Below are 21,338 nucleotides of genomic sequence, written 5' to 3'. Positions count from 1 at the left end.
AATGTTTCACTATACTTACTTGGCTTACTCATAAATAAATAATAACTAAGGGAATTTTCTAAAGATGAAAATTACACTCATTAAGGATGAAGACTAATAAAGACTGATTGAGATCTGTGCTAAAAATCAAGTCTTTGATTTAGTTAAAAATCCATTGTATAAATGTACTTCTGCTACATTATGTTTAGTATTCTGGATTCATTGACTGATTTTTAGGGATGGCAATAGTCACACAAAATCACGATTAAAAAAAAAAAGCAGGACTATATTAAGAAAATCACTTTGTGCCTGCCGAACAAAATGTGTCCCTTTCTGGAGGTTGACATTGCCAGGAATGTAATAAAATTCCTCTCTCATCAGGTCATTTCACAATATTTCAATATAGCTTTGCCTGCTTCTTATTCTCCTTACTTTCTCCTGTGGCTGAGGTACAGGGGAGAGCTAATTCTGAGTGTGGCCATAAAGCTCGTGTGTTTCTCTGTAGGGCATTCAGGGTCAATCTGGGGACAGGATGAGAGGAGAGAGGGTAACAGCAACAAAAATAGAGCGTGTTATTGGAGATACAGCTTGGCCACCTTATCTTGTTACAGAGAAAACAGTGTCCTGTCTCCTCCAGGGAAGTGGCCACAGCTCAGCACTGTCAGGCATGTGAGAATCAGTCTGATCAGCACCTGGACAGTGAGAAATCTATTTCCTGAAGACACTGAGCTCTGGAGGATTATGTTTCTCTCAAAGTCCTCTAATTTCAAAAAGAGACCATCATCTCTTTCAGCAAAGTCCATACGTATAAACAGTTCCCTTTACAAAAGCTATATCTCTCCCCACAACATATTCATGAATCAAGTTTCAAAATGGAGCAGGATGCTTCTGGAAGTAAAGTGCAGGTATTTGAGATGTGAAAAGATATTACATTATTCAGCATTATAGGAGGAAAAAATTACCTCCTCAGGTGCTTCCATACTTGGACTCAGGATGGTCAGCACGTGGAAGCTTCTAGCATTGTCATTATCATTATGTATGATCTATTGACCAGCCGGTGTTTCTTTGAGATGGTAAACAAAACAATTTCTACAGGAGCCCCATGAGGTATGCTGAGACTACACACATTAGCCATTTTAGATGTAAGAGGTCAGGGGAAACAGCTGCCACTAGATAAAAAGGCCTAGGGAATAAAAGAAAAAAGAAAAAGAAATAAAAGTGGGAAAGAAAGACAAGAAGAGAGAGAGAGAGGAAAAAAAGGAAGGATGAAAGGAATAACAGGACACAAAGTGTTTGAATGGTAAAAGGACTATGATGCCGACACTTAGAGCCACAAACGTGGCTGACAAAATTACAGAGGGAATTTAGTGAGCAGATCCAATTCAGAGTTTCTGATGGACACAATGAGATTATGGTCCCCTCTGCAGATTGGAGTCTTTGTTTTCAAACACTGCTTTTGAGTTTCCCTGACTTCATTTGGTGAAAAGCGATTCTGGTGGAAAATGAGGCAGAGTGCTAGGATGATTTCCTAGAAAGACAGTACCAGCAAAATACCCTATAAGAATTTAATTCCTTCATAATGGAGTTCAGCACCTTCTATGTTATAAAACAAAATGGTACCATAGACTTTTTCAGCCAGCCAGATGCTTGAATTCGCAATAGCATCGGCTCTGATAAAATTTAACTTTTATTCTTGTCTTTAAAATAAATGTAAAAGCATGAAGTGGATAAGTAGAAAAACAAAGATCTCAACCAGAATGCTCTTTAAAACCCTGTGGACAGATGGTGTTGTTTAAGAGAGAAGGGCACAGGCCCTGGTATCCAAGATGGTAAGCCACAGAGTTAAATTAAAACGATGCATGCGATTGAAAGATTGTACATTGTTATTACATACTCTAAGTCCTGTCTCCTTCGCTCTCTCTGTTTTAGAATTAAGGTGTGTGCACATCTTTGTAAGTGCTGAACATGAGTGCAAGTGAACTGGTTTTTGGTTCTAAACTCTCACACTTTGGACTCCTGATAAACTTAAGCTTTTAATTCAGAGACACTTAAAATAACCTGTGCAATCCTGGTGGGGGGTGGTGACAAGTGAAGGGATGCTTATTAAGTCTAGCAAGCCAATTGGTATTATTAAGAAAGAGTCCCTGGATGGCATGAACTGTTAATAAGGTCAGCTGCTAACCAAAAGTTTGGAAGTTTGAGTCCATCCGGAAGTGCCTCAGAAGAAAAGCCTGGTGATCTAATTTCTGAAATTCAGCCATTGAAAACCCTATGAAGTACAGTTCTACTCTGATACACATGGAGTTGCTGTGAGTTGGAATCAACTCAGTGGCAATTTGATCTGTTAAGAAAGTAACGGTTAGGGGAAGGTTCTTTTATTATAGTGGGGGAGGCACAGTTGTCACAAAGGGATAAAAGTTGATTCTGGCAGAATACTGATCTAGGTTAGGACAGTAGCTGCTTGACTATACTGAATGGCTGCCTAATTCCAACCTTTTTTTTTTTTTTTTTTAAATTATAACCACCTCTGCCATGCCAGCTGGAAGCCAATATTATGATTTCCCCCCAGTATTTATTATCTTGGAATCTATCTTCCCTCCCTCTCCTCCAAAGGGCACATTTTAAATTGACATATTCATGGAAATATATTAGGTCGATTGATCTGAGAATGAGCCAAATAAATGAGAAATCTTCACTCTTTCATAAAATGACTTCTTAAATGGTTGTATGTAATTTTCATTCTCACTTATACTTAAAATCACAAGTTACCTATACAAAAGAGTCTCCAGTTATTTAGTAATTTAACTTCACAAATTTGTATCATGACATCTTCCCTTAGCTACACAATATCATACATAATTAGGTATCCTTAATGTGACTGCATTCTGGAGAAGGGTCATCATTTCACTAAGCATAACATAGGCTATAGTTTGTGAAGCACAACTAATAGAAGATCAGGTAAGTGGAATTCTTTCCAATAATTGGCTTACCTGGTGACAGAAATGATTGTATTAGGGTCATGAGGGGCCATCATCAAATGCCTTGGATAAGATCATATGTTAGATAATACCATTGTGTCTTTGAAGAACAATTGGCACTCCCTGACTGACATAGTAGCTGACAACAGGCAATACTATTCCAAAAAACTATTTCCACCTGACTTGGAAAAATCACTAGATAATGTATCAAGAAAGAAAATATCTAAAGGTGATATAATCCTGGAAGAAAGAATGAGTTCTCAGTAAAGTAGGGAATAAGATGAAAACATACTAAAGGGGAATTTTCCTTGCTGATATCTGTATCTGTTTTCTCAACTGTATTTTAACTGTAATTGTAATTGACATTTATTGACTAGTTCATATGTATGTATGAGTTTAATTCATCCAATCCACATAATAATTCCATGGCTAAGGTAAGATTTTTATTTTTATTTTTTACTTTTATTGTGGAGAAAACATACACAACAAGACATTCTCCAACATAACAACTTCCATATTTACAGCTCAGGGACATTGATGACATTTTTTTATTTTGTGCCACCATCATTGCTTTCTTTTTCCAAAATAGCTAAGGATTACTATTGCCTCCACTTTAACTCAAGCAGAGAGTGGTTAAGTAAGTTGTCCAATATGAAATAACTAGGATATGGTAGAAACCACTAAAAATTTCAGATCTACAATCTGAACCCACAGTTTATCTGCCTAAACACTATTTTACTTGCTTCAGTATATTGGGAAGAATAATTGTATACCATCCACTCACTCTCAAGAATGGGATTGATAAAGTAATAATAAAGAAAATGCCTTGATCCTAAATTTTATCTATTTGCTTTTTCAAAGAAACACATTATCTGATTAGTTTTAAATAGGATGTAATTTCTGAAGATAGCATTATTATAGCAATATCATGGACTTTTGAATAAGAAAGACCTCATTAAAATCTTTTCTCATGAATTTGCTAGTCAAATGACCATGTGGAAGGTGATTTGTCTCTTTAAAACCAATTTCTTTATCTGTAAAATAATGATTAAATACTCACCTTTCAGTATTGTTATGACTGTGCTTGGCTTCAAATAAGTATTGAATACATGGTGGCCATTATTGATGTGGTTGCTACTGAAGACCTTGACATACATTAACTTTGGACAATGTGTTCAGCTTTCATCAGATTTCATGTTATTCTACATGTTTTTGTTTTGTGAACTCAAAAAATACATATATAGATAAAATGTTATAGACATTTATATGTTTATTGGTGATTTAAAATTTGTTTTAATTTCTAGGATAATTATGAAGACATATCAAATCATGAGGATGAAACACAATAATTCTTTAAACATTGCCTAACTAGTTAAGCTTTTATTAGATAATTTACTAAAAATCTTTTTCTTTTTTTAAAATCTATTGTTATTATTAAAATTGTGTGCCAATTTGGCTAGACCATGATTCTCAGTGGTTGGGCAATTATGACATAGTCATCTCCCGTGATGAGATCTAATATAATGTAATCACCTCCATGATGAGTTCTGCTATGAATGTCAGTTGAAAGGGTATTTCCTCAGGGATGTGGCCTGCTTCCAATATATATGGACATGGATGTTCTTGCAAATCTTTCAGCTTTTTGCTCAATCTAGATCCTGTATGTAGCTTTTCATCATTTTACATCCTGCCAGTCTTGGAATTTGTTAGGTACACCTGCTGACCACAACCTTGGGTTCATTCAGACCCTGTAGCTAGAAGAGCCAAAAGAAGCCTCCAACCTGAAGTCTGATCCAAGGATTTGTGATTTCCAGCCTCGACAATCATGTGAGCCATTTCCTTGATACATATAAACTTCACTGGTTTTGCTTCTGTAAAGAAACCAGCCTACCATGAAACTTCAAAAAAATATCTTAACTTTTGGAAATAGAGAACCTAAAGAACAGAGAGATAAACCGACAAAGACAAATTTACTGAGTAGATTGCTATAGAAGATTAAAATTCAGATACTTTTTTTTTAACATATTTTGTCCATCTTTCAATTTAATGTCAAAAATTGGACAAAGTGATTATTAAAATATACCACCACCAGTGGCCATCGAGTAGACTCTAAGTCATGGTAACTCCAAGTGTGTCAGAGTAGAACTGTGTTCCATAGGGTTGTCAGTGACTGGCCTTTCTTTCAAAACCCCTCTCGGTGGATGTGAACATTCAATCTTTTGTCTAGCAGCTGAATTGATTAACTATTTGTACTACCCAGGAACTCTTAAATCCTTTGTCAAACCACATCTTAACACAATTTTGGATGGCTAATGGTCATATCTCTTATGTCTATTTAAAATGAACTTCACCACATTCTACCTCAGGGCACATAACATAACATTTTAAAAGAAACATTCACATTGTTGTTTGCATTAGGTGCTGTTGACTCAATTCTGACTCAGCAAACCAATGTACAACAGAATGAAACACTGCCTGATCCTGCACCATGCTCACAATCATTGCTATGTTTGAGCCCAGTCTTGTAGTCACTGTGTCAATGCATCTTGTTGAGTCTTCCTCTTTTATGCTGACCATCTACTTTACCAAGCATGATACCATTCTCCAGGAACTGGTTCCTCATGATAACAGGTCCAAAGTACAAGAGACAAAGTCTTACCATCCTCATTCCTAAGAAACATTCCAGCCATACTTCCTCGAAGATAGATGTGTTCATTCTTCTAGCAGTCCACAATACATTCAATATTATTAACCAACACTACAATGCAAATGCATCAATTCTTCTTCAGTCTTCCTAATTCACTGTCCAATTTTCATATGTATATGAGGATATTGAAAAGATCATGGCTTGGGTTAGACATGCCTTAACATTCAAAGTGATCTCTTTGCTCTTTAGCACTTATAAAGATGTCTTTTGAAACAGATTTGCCCAATGCAATATGTCATTTGATCTTTTGACTGCTGTTCCCATGGGCTTTCATAGTGGATACAAGTAAAAGGAAATCCTTGACAACTTTAATAATTTCCCAATTTATCTTGATGTTGCTTATTGGTCCAGTTGTGAGGGCTTTGTTTTCTTTATGTTGCGGTACAATTCCTACTGAAGGCTGGAATCTTCAATCTTCATTGGTAAGCACTTCAAATCTTCTTCACTTTCAGCAAACAAGGCTGTGTCATCCTCATATCACAGGTTTTTCTTGTCTTCCTCCAATCCTGATGCCATGTTCTTCTTCATATATTCCAGTTTCTCAGATTATTTTCTCAGCATAGAGATTGAATAAGTATGGTGCAAGGATACAACCCTGATGCATACTTTTTTCTGATTTTGCACCATTCAGTACCTCTAAAACAATTTAAACAACTGCCTCTTGTTCTATGTACAGGTTCCTCATATTTTGGAATTCCTATTCTTTGCAATGTTATCCATAATTTTTTATGACCCACATAGTTGAATGCTTTGCATACTCAGTTGAACACAGGTAAACATCTTTCAGGTATTTTCTTTTACTTTTATCCATCTGACATCAATGCTATCCCTTGTTCCACATCCTCTTCTGAATCCAGCTTGAATTTCTGGCAGTTCCCTGTTGATGTATTATTGCTGCAACCATTTTTTGAATAATATACAGTATAATTTTACTTGCATGTGATATTATTCAATAATTTCTGCATTCTGTTGGTTCACCTTTCTTTGGAATGGACACAAATATGGATCTCTTCCAGTCAGTAGGCCAGATAGCTGTCTTCTAAATTTCATGGCATAGATGAGTGATTGCATCCAGCATTGCATTTGTTTGTTGAAACATCTCAATAAATCATCAATTCCTTCACTACAGCTTGGACTTCTTCCATTAATATCATTTGTTCTTGATCATATGCTAACTCCTGAAGTGGTTGAACATTGACCATTTCTTTTCGGTACAGTTACTTCCTGTATTCCTTCCATCTTCTTTTGATGCTTCTTGTATCATTCATTATTTTGCTTATAGAAATCCTTCAGTATTGCAACTCAAGCCATACATTTATTCCTTCAGTTTATCAGCTTGATAAATGCCAAGTATATTTATTTCCTTTGATTTTCCAGCTCCAAGACTGCACATTTCATTATAATATTTACTTTCTCTTCTTGAGCTTCCCTTCAAAATTTTGTGTTCAACTAATTTACTTCACCATTTCTTCCATTCACTTTAGCTACTCTTCATTCAAGAGGAAGTTTCACAGTCTCTTCTGGCCTCCATTTTAGCCTTTTCTTTTCTTTCTTTTTTTTCTATCTTTTTAATGACCTTGTGGTTCCCTATGTATAATATCCTTGATGTCATACCACATTCGTATGATCTTGGGTCATTCATTAGTGTTCAGTGCATCAAATCTATTCTTCAGGATGGTCTTTAAATTTAGGTGAGATTTTGAACAAAGCAATTTTTTTTTTTTCCTCTTGTAGACTTTAGTTTTCTTCAGCTTCAACTTAACCTGGATATGAGAAATTGATGGTTTGATCCACTATGTGCCCCTGACCTTGTTCTTACTGATGATACTGAACTATTCCATTGTCTTTTCCACAATGTAGTCAATTTGATTCCTATATATTGCTTATAGTGAGATCCACATGCATGGTCACCATTTATGTTGTTGAAAAAAGGCTTTGGGAATTAATAATTCAATGGTTGTGCAAAATTCTATCATGCAATCTCTGACATCATTTCTAACACTAAGGCCATATATTCCAACTACTGATCCTTTTTTATTTCCAAATTTCACATTCCAATTACTACTAGTTATCAATACATCTTGATTTCATATTTGGTCAATTTCAGACTACAGAAGTTGGTAAAAATCTTCAGTGTCTTCATCTTTGGGTTTAGTGGTTGGTGTGTAAATTTGAAAAATAGTAGTATTAACTGGTCTTCCTTGTAACCTTTGATATTGTCCTATCACTGACAGCATTATGCTTCAGGATATGTCTTGAAATCTTTTTGAGGATGAATGTGATGCCATTCCTCTTTAATTTGGCATTCCTGGCATAGTAAACCATATGATTGTCTGATTCAAAATAGTCAATACCAGTCCATTTCAGCTCACGTATGCCTAGGATATTGATCTTCATGCTTTCCATAGCATTTTTTACAACTTCCAATTTTCTTAGATTCATACTCTGCATAGTCCATGTTCTGATCATTAATGGATATTTGCAGCTGTTTCTTCTCATTTTGATTTGTGCCATATCAACAAATGGAGGTCCTGAAAACTTTACTCCATAAGATCACTTATATTTTGAGGAGACAGCTCTTCCTTAGTAGTATTGAGGCCAGTGGCCATTATTTATTTCAGAAGTGGACCTGGCCACAACTTTCTTCCTAGTCTGTCTTAGTCTGGAAGCTCCACTGAAACCTGTCTGTCATGGGAGACCCTGCTGGTATTTGAAATACCAGTGACATAAATTTCAGCATCATAGCAACACAAGCCACTACAGTAGAACAAACTGAAAGATGAGTGGTGGACTTTCTCACCATTTGTATTGAAATTATCACTAATACATTATTCATCCTGATGAGCTGGCAAAGACATGTAGCTATTATCAGGCACTTCTGAAATTTTTTTCTTGTAAAACTTTGACTCTGGATAGTTAGTAAATAGCAAAGAGGTTCAGTCTGAAGTGAGATTATCAATCCCTTGAAGTGGAATCCTTATTTTTAAGGAGATTTTAGGGCTCTATTAAAAGTCTTGGCTGACACATAATCTCCTTGGGCCTCGCAGGTCAGTCCAAAAGATTTTTTCCCTTTTTAAGTTCATCTTGTTGGAAATGTACTGGAGAAAGAATACTAGCAAGGCCTCAAATAGAAAAAAAGGAAAGGGATAAGGTCAGATTAGTTTTCTTATGAGATAGAGTGAAGAAAATAGCTTTGTTTTTCTTAGGTTGTCTTTGGTTTAGCTCAAATAATATATAAATGGCTAATTGTTTATGCATTATAATAAGTTATACACCACATGCACTTGTACACACACACACACGCACACACACCCATGCTGTTGTTGTTAGGTGCAGTCAAGTCAGCTCCGAATCATTGCGACCCTATGTACAACAGAACAAAATACTGCCTGGGTCCTATGCCAGCCTCACAATCCTTGCTATGCCTGAGCCCATCTTTGCAACCACTGTCAATCCATCTCAATGAGGGCCTTTCCCTTTTTCATTGATCCTCCACTTTTCCAAGCATGAAATCCTTTTCCAGGGAATGGTCCCTTCTTACAACATGACTGAAGTAGGTGAGATGAAGTCTGGCACCATTCTCACTTCCAAAGAACATTCCAGCTGCCCTTCTTCCAGGACAGATAGGTTAGTTCTTTTGGCCTTCCATGGTACCTTCAGTATTCTTCACCAACACCACAACTCAAAAGCATCAACTCTTCTTATTGTCCAGCTCTCAAATTCGTATGAGGTGATTGAAAATACCCTAGTTTGGGTTAGGCCTGCCTTAGTCTTCAAAGAGACATCTCTGTTCTTCAGCACTTTTAAGACGTCTTCTGCAGCAGATTTGTCCAGTACAATATGTCATCTGATGTCTTGGCTGCTGCTTTCATTGGTACTCATTATGGAAACAAGTAATATGAAATCTTTGACAATGTCAATCTTTTCTCCATTTATTGTGATGTTGCTTATTTGTCCAGTTTTCACAATTTTCATTTTCTTTATGTTGAGATGTTATCCATACTGTAGACTGTAGTCTTTAATCTCCACCAGTAAGTGTTTCAAGTCATCCTCACTTTCAGCAAGCAAAGTTGTGTTGTGTACATATCACAGGTTGTTAATGGGTCTTCCTCCAATCCTGGTGCTGTGTTCTTCTTCATATAATCCAGCTTCTTGGGTAATTTTGTCTCATACAGATTGAATAAGCATGGTGTAAGGACGCAACCCTGACACACTCCCTTCCTGATTTTAAACCATGCAGTATCCAATTGTTCTCTTCAAATGACAGTTTCTTGGTCTGTGTATAGGTTCTTCATGAGCACAATCAAGTGTTCTGGTGTTCCCGTTCTTCTCAACATTATCCATAATTTGTTATGATCTACACAATTGAATGCTTTTGCATAGTCAATAAAACACAAGTAAACATCCTTCTGGTAGTCTTTCCTTTCAGCTAAGATCCATCTGACATCAGCAATGATATCCCTTGTTCCATGTGTTCTTCTGAATCCAGCTTGCATTTCTGGAAGTTCTCTATCAGTATACTGCTGCAACCATTTTTGAATTATCTTAATTTACTTGTCTGTGATATTAATGTTATTCAATAATCTCCACATTTTATGGTATCACCTTTCTTTGGAATGGTTAGAAATATAGAACTCTTTCAGTCAGTTGGCCAGGTAGCTGTCTTCCAAATTTCTTGGCACAGACAAGTGAGTGCCTCCAGTGTGGCATCCTTTTGTTGAAACATCTCAATGGGTATTCTGTCAAATGGTGGAGTCTTATTTTTTGCCAATTAGTTCAGTGCAGTTTTGACTTCTTCTTTCAATACCTTTGGCTCTTGATCATATGCCCCCTCCAGAAATGGATAAACATTGACCAATTCTTCTTTGTACAGTAACTCTGTGTATTCCTTCCATCTTCTTTTGATGTTTCCTGCATCATTCAATATATTGCCCATAGAATCTTTCAATATTGCAACTTGGGGCTTGAATTTTTCCTTCAGTTCTTTAAGCTTGAGAAATCCCAAGCGTGTTCTTAGCTTTTGGTTTGCTAACTCCAGATCTTTGTACATTTCATTATAATAATTGTTTTTGTCTTCTCAAGTTCCTCTTTGAATCATTTGTTCAGCTCTTGTATTTTGTCTTTTCTTCCATTTGCTTTAGTTACTCTCTGTACAAGGACAAATTTCAGAGTCTCTTCTGACATCCATTTTAGTCTTTTCTGCCTTTCCTGTCTTTTTAATGACCTTTGCTTTTTTCATGGATGATGTTCTTGATGTCATCCCACAATTCCTCTTGTTTTCGGTCATTGGTGTTCAGTCAAATCTATTGTTTAGATGGTCACTTAATTCAGGTGGGATATAATCCAGGTCATATTTTGGCTCTCGTGGACTTTTTTTAATTGTCTTCACCTTCAACTTGAACTTGCATATGAGTAGTTGATGTCTGTTCCACAGTCAGCTCCTGGTCTTGTTTTGGCTGAAGATATTGAGCTTCTCCATGGCCCCTTTCCACAGATGTGGTTGATCTGATTCCTGTGTACTCCATCTGGTGAAGTCTACATACATAGCCACCATTTATGTTGATGAAACAAGGTATTTGCAATGAATAAGTTGCTGGTCTTTAGAAATTCTATCATGCTGTCTCCAGCTGAAAGTACCATGGACTGTTAAAAGAACTAACAGATCTTTCCTGGAGGAAGTGCACCCGAAATGCTCCTTGGAAGCAAGAATGGCCAGACTTCATCTCACTTATTTTGGTCATGTTGTCAGAAGGGACCATTCCTTGGAGAAGGTTGTCATGCTTGGTAGGGTGGAGGGTCGATGAAAGAGGGGGAGGCCTTCAACGAGATGGATTGACACGGTGGCTGCGATGATGGGCTCAAGTATAGCAGGGATCGTGGAGCTGGTGTGGGATTGGGCAGTGTTTCATTCTGCTGTGCATGGGGTCACTATGAGTCAGAAACGACTCGATGGCACCTAACAACAACAACATCTCCAGCATTATTTCTATCACTAAAGCCATATTTTCCAACTACCAGTGATTCTTCTTTGCTTCCAACTTTTGCATTCCAATCACCAGTGATAACCCAACTTGATTGCATGTTTGGTCAATTTCAGATTATAGAAGTTCGTAAAAATCTTCAATTTCCTCATCTTTAGCTTTCGTGGTTGGTGCATACATTTGAATAATAGTAATATTAACTGGTTTTCATTGTAGGTGTATTGATATTATCTTATCACTGACAGCATTGTACTTCAGGATAGATCTTGAAATATTCTTTGTGGTGATGAACACCATGCTATTCCTCTTCATTCACCATGCTATTCCTAGCATAGTATATTATATTGTTGTCTGATTCAAAATAGCCAAAAACAGTCCATTTCAACTCAGTAATGCCTAGGATAGCATAGTGCCTAAGGCACTTGACTGCTAACCAGAAGCTTGGTGGTTCATACCCACCAGACACTCCTTGGAAGGAAGGTTGGGCAATCTACTTCTGTAGTGATATCACCTCAGAAACCCAAGGAGGGGTCGCTATGAGTCAAGCTCGACTCAACAGCACATAACAACAACAACGATGCCTAGGATATCAGTCTTTACACAATCCATTTCATTTCTGACTACTTCCAATTTTCCTTGATTTATACTTCATACTTTCCAATATCCAATTATTAATGGATATTTGCAGCTGTTTCTTCCCATTTGGAGTCAGGCTACACCAGGAAATGGAGGTACCAAAAGCTTTTCTCCATCCACATCATTAAGGTCACCTCTAGTCTGAGGAAGCAACTCTTCCCTAATTGAATTTTGAGTGCCTTCTGACTTGAAGGGCTCATCTTCTTCTGGCATTATATTGGACAAGGTTTTAGGGCTTTTCATAAAGTTTTCCAGTGATATATCAGATTGTATTTCACTGCTATTCATAAGGTTTTCACTGGCTAATTCTTTGAGAAGTGGATGGCTCCTTCCTTCTTCTGAGTTTGTCTTAGTCTGGGTCACCTTGCTAAACCTGCTTAGTCTGGGTCACCTTGCTGGTATTTGATATACCGGTGGCATAGCCTCCAGCCTCACAGCAACACACAAGCCTCCACAGTATGACAAACTGATAGATGAGTGGTGGTATATATATATATATATATATATATATATATATATATATATACACACACACACACATATATATATGTATGTATGTATACACTACACACTACATATATATATGTATCATACATATATATATATATATATATAACTCAGTGCCATTGAATTTATTCCAACTCATAGTGATCCCCATTTGGTTTCCAAGTCTGTAAAGCTTTACTGAAGTAGATTGCCTCATCTCCTCCCAGATCAGCTGGTGGGTTTGAACCACCAATCTCCTTGTTAGCAGCCAAATGTCTTACCCAGTAAGCCACTAGAACTTATATATACATATATGCATATACCCCCCCACACACACACACACACACAAACATACAGACATGGGAGCTCTGGTGGCATAGTACCTAAGGCATTTGACTGCTAACCAGAAAGCTGTTGGTTCAAACTCACCAGCCACTCCTCGGAAGGAAGGTTGGGCAATCTACTTCCATAGAGATACTGCCTCAGAAATCCAAGGAGGGGTCTCTATGTGTCAGAATCAATTCAATGGCAGTGAGTTTTGTTTTGGTTGATACATAATTAACTCATCAGCGCACATATAAATAGCATATCCATTGCTTATCCATTTACCAAGATGACCAAATTACCTATTTAGTATTATAAACTGCTGCAAATTAAGTAGATTATTTCTACTAATCAATAGTATTAATTCTAGTTTGATCATTTAGAGTTTATTTCCTAAATGATATCTTTGCCATTGATGCTGGATGATTTATTTCTTGCCAAGATACAAAGTTAGGATACTTTTTTTTTTTTTAATGCCTCAAGTGATTATTCTTTAACATTTTGCATTCAGATCCTATAACCTTTACAAAATAAAATCATTTTTATTCACTAAATTAGCAATATAATGAATATTTCTTTAAAAATGACACTGCCAGTTTTAGTACAACTCTTTCCCAAAAAACCACCAAGTTTCAAACAGTGATGAGCTTGTAAGACAGGCTTTGTGACACACTGGTAAGAGAATATGTTTTGATTTAAATAGGTCTGGGTTCATACTTAAGGAGCTTTAGTGGTACAGTGATTAAAACATTTGTCTGCTACCCAAAAAGGTCAGTGGTTCATGCCCATTAGATGCTCCTCAGAAGAAAGATGAAGCAGTCAGTTTCTGTAAAGATATACAGCCTTGGAAACCATCTAGACTGTTCTACTCTGTCTTATAAGATCTCTAAGAGTCTTAATGGGCAGAGTTCACATTTCAATGCCGAATGATCTAGGGCAAATTAATTAAGATCCCTGAATTTTCAATGCCCTGTGCATTATGGAGAATATTACTAAATCCTTAGGGTTTGCTCCTGGTATTATATGAGATAACTTACATATAATGCATGGCTCATGATAAGAATTCACTCAACAACAATAATCTCATGGTTTACGTTATGACAGGAATGAAGTGCAAGCAACAGGCAGGCTCCCAGCACCCTTCCCGTTGTGTGTCAGACCAAAATACGGCATAAATTGGACCCATCAACATCTCTGCATACTGGGCAGCTCATTACCAGAATTACATGCTCTGCTGTGGATCAGCAGAGAAGCACTCTGGCATTTAAGAATGTGTGTGAAGCCTGCTCAGCATCTGCTTCCACGTTACCACAGTCCAGATGGTCTTATTTTATTGTCATCAACATAAGCACTTGACTTCACCAATCTCCCCTTCTCTTTTCTCTCACCACACTTCTTGTCTCTCCTACAGAGATAACAAACAAGAACAAAATCAAAACCCAAATTTGAAAGCATGTGCGGAGATAAATATACATATATATAGATATCTGAAAAGATGCCTCTTGTGGAATGCAGCCATAGTTGAGCCATTTAATGTAACAAATAGAGCTGTTGGTTGACTATTGCCTATTGCTCACTGTGTAACTCTGGCCACATGTGCTTGTGCATAGTCACCACCCTGCATCAAGCATATTATCATTTATTTCATTGTTACATAAAGTGCTCAGAGATGCAGTGTATGGAAAGCACCAAGGAGCTCTGGTACAATTTAATTTAGTCAAATATCAGGCATCCACATAGTGTGAATGGAATAAGAGTGAAAAATCTGATCCAAGTGCCTACTTGTGTAATTGATTCAACAGAGCCAGCCTGTGTCATTAGTCCCATAAACAGTTGCATTTACAACAGTAAAACTGAAAGGCATGGAAATTAAAAGCTGTTAGGATTTTCTCTGGTGTGTATTTATCTTTGGAGAAGTGTATACACTCTCTAAACAGTTTTTTTTTTAATCTTTTGGTGAACTGGCATCACAGTAACCTCTTTCAGCAATTTCTTATATATCAAATGTTAATCAAATTTGAGATAGGTGAAATGAGAGTAAGATACAATGGAGTGATGTACAAATTTGAATTTTTTTTTGAGCACATAAATTCAGTGTAATTTTAATGGCATAGCATCTAGTGTCTGAATAGTAATCTAGGCCTATATCTGGCATTGAAGTTACTTTGGGGAATATTATAAATAATATATTCATTGTCATACAGAATTATACTCCTTAAATAATTATTAGCCTTATAGTTCAAGTTGTGGTTCTTACTAGTATTATTTCTCAGGGACAGTACTATTTTATAGACAGGTGCCCCCAATAATGTCCAGTTAACAAATGTGACCCTGTCAAACAAGCAGAAAACACTCTGTAGAAGTGACCTTTTTACTCACACTACACCTCTACCCCCATTAAAATGAAGCTTTGAGCATTCCTTTTGTTCATTCTGTATCAACAACAAAGAAATACAGTGTCTTTCCACCTCTAGTGATATGCCACAGAACTACTTAACCAAAAATTGAGAGCCTATACTGCAAATTTAAAGACTGGAGTTCAGAGTTTATTATAATTCTCAGTAAAAGATGATTCTATGCACTGGCTGTTGGTGAATTAATCGATATTTCTGTCTGAGAATGATCAGACTTGATGAAGATGGCTCTAATTGGCCACATGCTATCTATGGAGAAAGACAATGTATGGGTTTTCATGGCAATAAATAGCAACATTCCTCACGTGGTCCGTGGCAGGATGTGATATGACAATCGAGATGACATTAGATTTAGACATTTTAGGCCTCCCTGGAGTAGACAACCTATCCAGCTTTCAGAATTTGTCCAGAACTCTCCAAATCCCAAACTAGGACTTGTGGTTTGATGCACACATAGAGAGAAGGAAAGATAATTCATGCAAGATTTTTTTTTCTAATTTTAATTTCATGTTATTAATAAAAAAGAACTCACTAATTTCTGTTTCTGTATGTCGTAAAAGTTTCTACAGATTCAACTATTAAATCACAAGAAAGGGTTAAATAATAATAAACTTCACTCTTGCCCAAAGAGGGACATAAAAAATTCCAACATGCTGTGATTTTCCTGGATTTTTTTTTTAAATCATATATTTTCTTAAATCAAATTTCTATAAAGAATGTTTCACTATATTTGAACAGGCAATTTGATATACTCTCTCATTTGTAATGGCATGAATCTATATTGAGGAAGACTGAATGTAATTAGAAAATAAGCATAAATAAAACACTTATAAAAACCTAAATGACTTAATGAAATCCATGTTCTGTGCTCATATAGATTTTCAAATCTTAACATTGTAAATATAAGAGAATGTATGACCTTCTTAATTCATTTTCAGTAAGAGTCACATGTATTTAAGTTAATGATTTTACCAGTTGCTTTTGAGTCCACTGCAACTCATGGAGACCCCATGTATGTCGGAATAGAACTGTGCTTCATAGGGTTTTTATAGGCTGTTTTTTCACAAGCATATCATCAGACCTTTCTTCAAAGGTCACTCTGGGTAGACTTGAAGTCCAAATTTTCTGTTAACAGTTGAGCACATTAGCAACTTGCTCCACCCAGAGACCCTCAAGCCTGTAAAGTGTTGCCAATTTGGTCTGAGTTTAAAGATTTAGAATGATAAATGATAAACAATAGTGCTGCTCATAGTAACTTAACTCCATTTGCTAGTTTTCAAAAGGCTGGCCAAATATATCCTCATGCTAGACACTTCACTAGGAAATGCTAGTAAACAATTATACAGTGGCATATAGCCCTTGAGGTTTTTCATACATGTTCTATATAGCTATGGATATTCATATCTAAAATATATCTCAAACAATTTCCTTGAAAAAAAAAATTCTCTGAACTAAATAAATATCCAGGGATGGGAGAGGAAATCCAGATACTTGGTCTTTATGGTTGCCAGCTTCTTGTCTCTAATATCCACTAATGGGATTTGAAGGAACTATAAGATGAGAGAGGAACCTGCATATAGACCAAGAGGCTGTTGTTGGAACAGAACAAGGGAATACTGCATGGTTTAAAATCAGGAAGAGAGTGAGTCTGGGCAAGGTTGTATTCTCTCATGATATTTATTCAATCTGTATGCTGACCAATTATTCCAAGAAGTTGGATTGTATGAATAAGAGCTTGGCATCAGGATTAGAGGAAGGCTCATTAACAACCTGTGATATGCAGACAACACAACTTTGCTTGCTGAACATGAAGACGACTTGAAGCATATACTGATAAAGATTAAAGACTACAGTCTGCAGTATCAATTACTTCTCAACATAAAGAAAAGGAAAATCCTCACAACTGGACCAATAAGCAGCATCAGATAAATGGAGAAAAGATTGAAATGGTCAAAGATTTCATATTTCTTGGTTTCACAATCAACATCAATGGAAGCAGAAGTCAAGACATCAGAAGACACATTGCACTGGGCAGATATGCTGCAAGAGACCTATTTAAAGAGCTGAAGAGCAAGGATGTCTCTTTGAAGAGTAAGGTGCACCTAACCCAAGTCATGGTATTTTCAATCGCCTCATATGAATATGAGTTCTGGACAATGAATAAGGAAGACTGAAGAAGATTTGATGCTTTTGAGTTGTGGTGTTGGCAAAGAAGGTGCCGTGGACTACTAAAAGAACTAACAGAGCTGTCCTGGAAGAAGAGCAGCCAGAATGCTCCTTGGAAGTGAGAATGGCCAGATTTCATCTCACTTACTTTGGCCATGTTGTCAGAAGGAATCATTCTCTGGAGAAGGATATCATGCTTGGTAAAGTGGAGGGTCAGTGAAAAAGAGGAAGGCCTTCAATGAGATGGATTTAAACTGCAATGATGGGCTCAGACATAGCAAGGATTATGAGGCTGACACAAGACTGGGCAATGTTTAGTTCTATTGTACATAGGGTTGCTATGAGTTGGGGCCGACTCAAAGGCACTTAGCAGCAACATAAGAATGAGAAGGGGAAAAGTGTTATAATAGAGAAGAGTAAAACATCAAAGTTACATTTAAAAGTAAAATGTACTAAGTTAGAAAAAAAAGTGGATACAGTTTACAGGTCGAGAAGACCATAGAAAAATGGATATATTAAAACTGTAGAAATTAGTGTTATAAAACATTTTTTATTCTTGTGAGCATAAAACCAGCAAAGTCAAAAAACAGAAGTCAGTTTTAACCAAGAAGTGTTAAGTTGTCCAATTTTCCTCACTCAATGTGGTCCTTAACTCATAAAATGATAAGAAAATATGTTGTTGTTAGGTGTAAATAAAGAAATGCCAATTTAAGTAGCTTAAAAAAGGGCACAATTAGATGAAACTTAAAGAGAATTCTGAGGAGCAGTATGGCAGGGGTTGACCAATGATGACCAAATGTAGAGTCATGAAGGTGGGGGAAGGCCATTCAATTGTATATAAAATATTCCCTATTCCTAGTACTGCAGAGCCTCTGATTACATTTCATCATCAGTTCTTTTCCTGTTTTGTGTAACCATGGCCAATAAGTCAAATAATTGAAAATCTACATTCACTCACTTTTTCTGCCAACTTGCATTGTGACATGAAATTCACTTTGGGTTGGTTTTAGATAGTAACAGCATTGTTAGCAGTGGCCTATAGGGAAAGTGAGACTAGAGTAATGGTCTACTGGGGAAAAGGAAAGTGAAAAGGAAAGAAGAATTATAGCAATTGTATGAGATGAGTATTGTTTCATTTTCAGATGAGGAAAAGAAACTCATGTTCTAGGTAATTGACCAAGTTCACAAAACAGAGAAATGGAAAACCAAGAATTAAATACAGCTCTTATTCACTGTAAATTCCATGCTGTTCTTTTTACCCTAGTTTGAGGGTAAAACTTGTATTCATCAAAGGGATATAGATTTGAATTCTTACCCTTCCATTCAATACATGATTTTGAGAAGGATATTCTATGTCTTAGAACCTCAGGTAAGATATGCATGAGAAATTACAATATCAGTTCCACAGGGTTAAAAGGAAGGAACTCTGGTGGTGTAGTGATTAAAGCATTTTGGCTGCTAACCAGAATGTTGGCAGTTCAAACCCATCAGCCATTCTGCAGAAGAAAGATGAGGCTCTCTGCTTCCGTAAAGATTTACAAACTCGGGCACATATGTGAGTGGTTATGAGTGGGAATTGACTCAATGTCAGTGAGTATTTTGAGGGTTCAAAAGTGAATAAGATAGTGATGTAAGAGATTCATTCATTGACTACATCTTTATGTGCTTAGTACTTTCTAATTCTTCCATGTTAGATTGAAAAGCAAAATATGTTTTAACAGCTTTATTGAGGTAAAATTGACAATCAAAACACTGTGTATAATTAATTTTTACAATTTGATGTCTTCACATACACATATAAAACAATAACAACAATCAAGATAGTGAACATATCCGTCACTTCATAATTTCCTCATACTCCATTATAATTTCTAACTCTCACCATTCCCTGCTACACCCCCATCCTGTATTTTCATCTACAGGTTTTATAGTTTTATGTTTTACATTTAAGTTTATTATCCATCTTGAGCTTATTTTTTGTATATTGCACAAAGGACTAGATCAAGGCTTATTTTATTACATTCATTTATTTATTTGCATGTTGCTCTCCAGTTGTTCCAGAATAATTTGAGAAGATTATTTTTTATTCATAATTCAAATGATTCATAAGTTATATTTGCATGTTTGTAAAAGTATTCAATGCCCATATATATTTGGTTTATTTCTGGACTCCATTCTGTTCCATATGGTTGCAGCAATATATTGACAGGGAATTGCCAGAAATTCAAGCCAGATTGAGAAGAGGATGTGAAAGAAGAGATATCATTTCTGATGTCAGAAGGATCTTAGCTGAAAGCAAAGAATACCAGAAAGATGTTTGTCTGTGCTTTATTAACTATGCAAAGGCATTCAACTATGTGAATCATAACAAATTATGGGTAACATTGTGAAGATTAGGAATTCCAGAAAATCTAATTGTGCCCATGAGAAACATAAACCAAGAGGCAGTTGTTTGAACAGAACTAGGAGGTACCACATGATTTAAAATCAGGAAAAGTGTATATCACGGTTTTTTTTTTTTTTTTCACCGTATTTATTCAAGCTGTATGCTGAGAAAATGATCTGAGAACACTCTCTGAAGAATGTGCAATCAACATTGGAGGAAGAATCATTAATAACCTGCGATATGCAGATGACACAACCTTGCTTGCTGAAAGTGAAGAAGACTTGAAGCACTTATTGATGAAGATCAAAGACTACAGCCTTCAGTAAGGATTACACCTCAACATAAAGAAAACAAAAATCCTCACAACTGGATCAATAAGCAACATTACAACAAATAGATAAAAGATCAAAATTGTCAAGGATTTCATTTTCCCCAGATCCACAGTCATGCTCACTGAAACAGCAGTCAAAAAATCAGATGATGTATTGCACTGGGTAAATCTGCTACAAAAGACCTCTTTAAAGTGTTAAAGAACAATGTTCACTTTAAGGTGTGCCTATATAAACCAAGGTATTTTCAATAATCTCACATGCTTGTGAAAGCTGGACAATGAATAATGAAGACTGAAGAAAAATTGATTCATTTGAATTGTTCTCTTGACAAAGAATATTGAAAAATCCTATGGAGTGCCAGAAGAATGAACAAATCTCTTTTGGAAGAGGAATACTCAGAATGCTCCTTAGAGGTGAGAAAAGGCAAACATTGTCTCTTGTACTTTGGTCACATTGCCAGAAGGCAGTAATCCCTGGAGAGGGATATCATGATGTGTAAAGTAGGCAGTCAGTGAAAAAGAGGAAAACCTTTAACAATATCGATTGACACAGTGGGTGCAATGATGGACTCAAGCTTAGGAAGGATTGTGAGGATGGCACAGAACTGGGCAGTGTTTCACTCTCTTGTACATAGGGTGGCTAAGCGTTGCAACTGGCTCAATGACACCTAATAACAGCAACAACATAAATCCCATAATACCTTATTTATATTTTTATTTAAATAGTCAATTATCAAGTAAAGGGATTTAAATAAGAAGAAAAAGTCATAAATTACAAATGAAATTATCATTTCTGCTGGTTTTCATTCTTTTTAATATTTCCATTTGTTATTATTTACCATCTACCTAAAAGAATTCTTTTAAGCTTTCTTCTAGTTTGGGTCTAGGGATAATTTTTCAACATTTATATCTCTGAAAAAGTATTGATTATATCTTTGCTTTTGAAAGAT

This window comes from Orycteropus afer, unplaced genomic scaffold (genome assembly GCF_000298275.1).
Source record: "Orycteropus afer afer isolate SDZICR_OR568_19922 unplaced genomic scaffold, OryAfe1.0 scaffold00019, whole genome shotgun sequence".
Taxonomy (NCBI): domain Eukaryota; kingdom Metazoa; phylum Chordata; class Mammalia; order Tubulidentata; family Orycteropodidae; genus Orycteropus; species Orycteropus afer.
The sequence above is the reverse complement of the archived record's forward strand: the minus strand, read 5'-3'. Positions refer to the sequence as shown.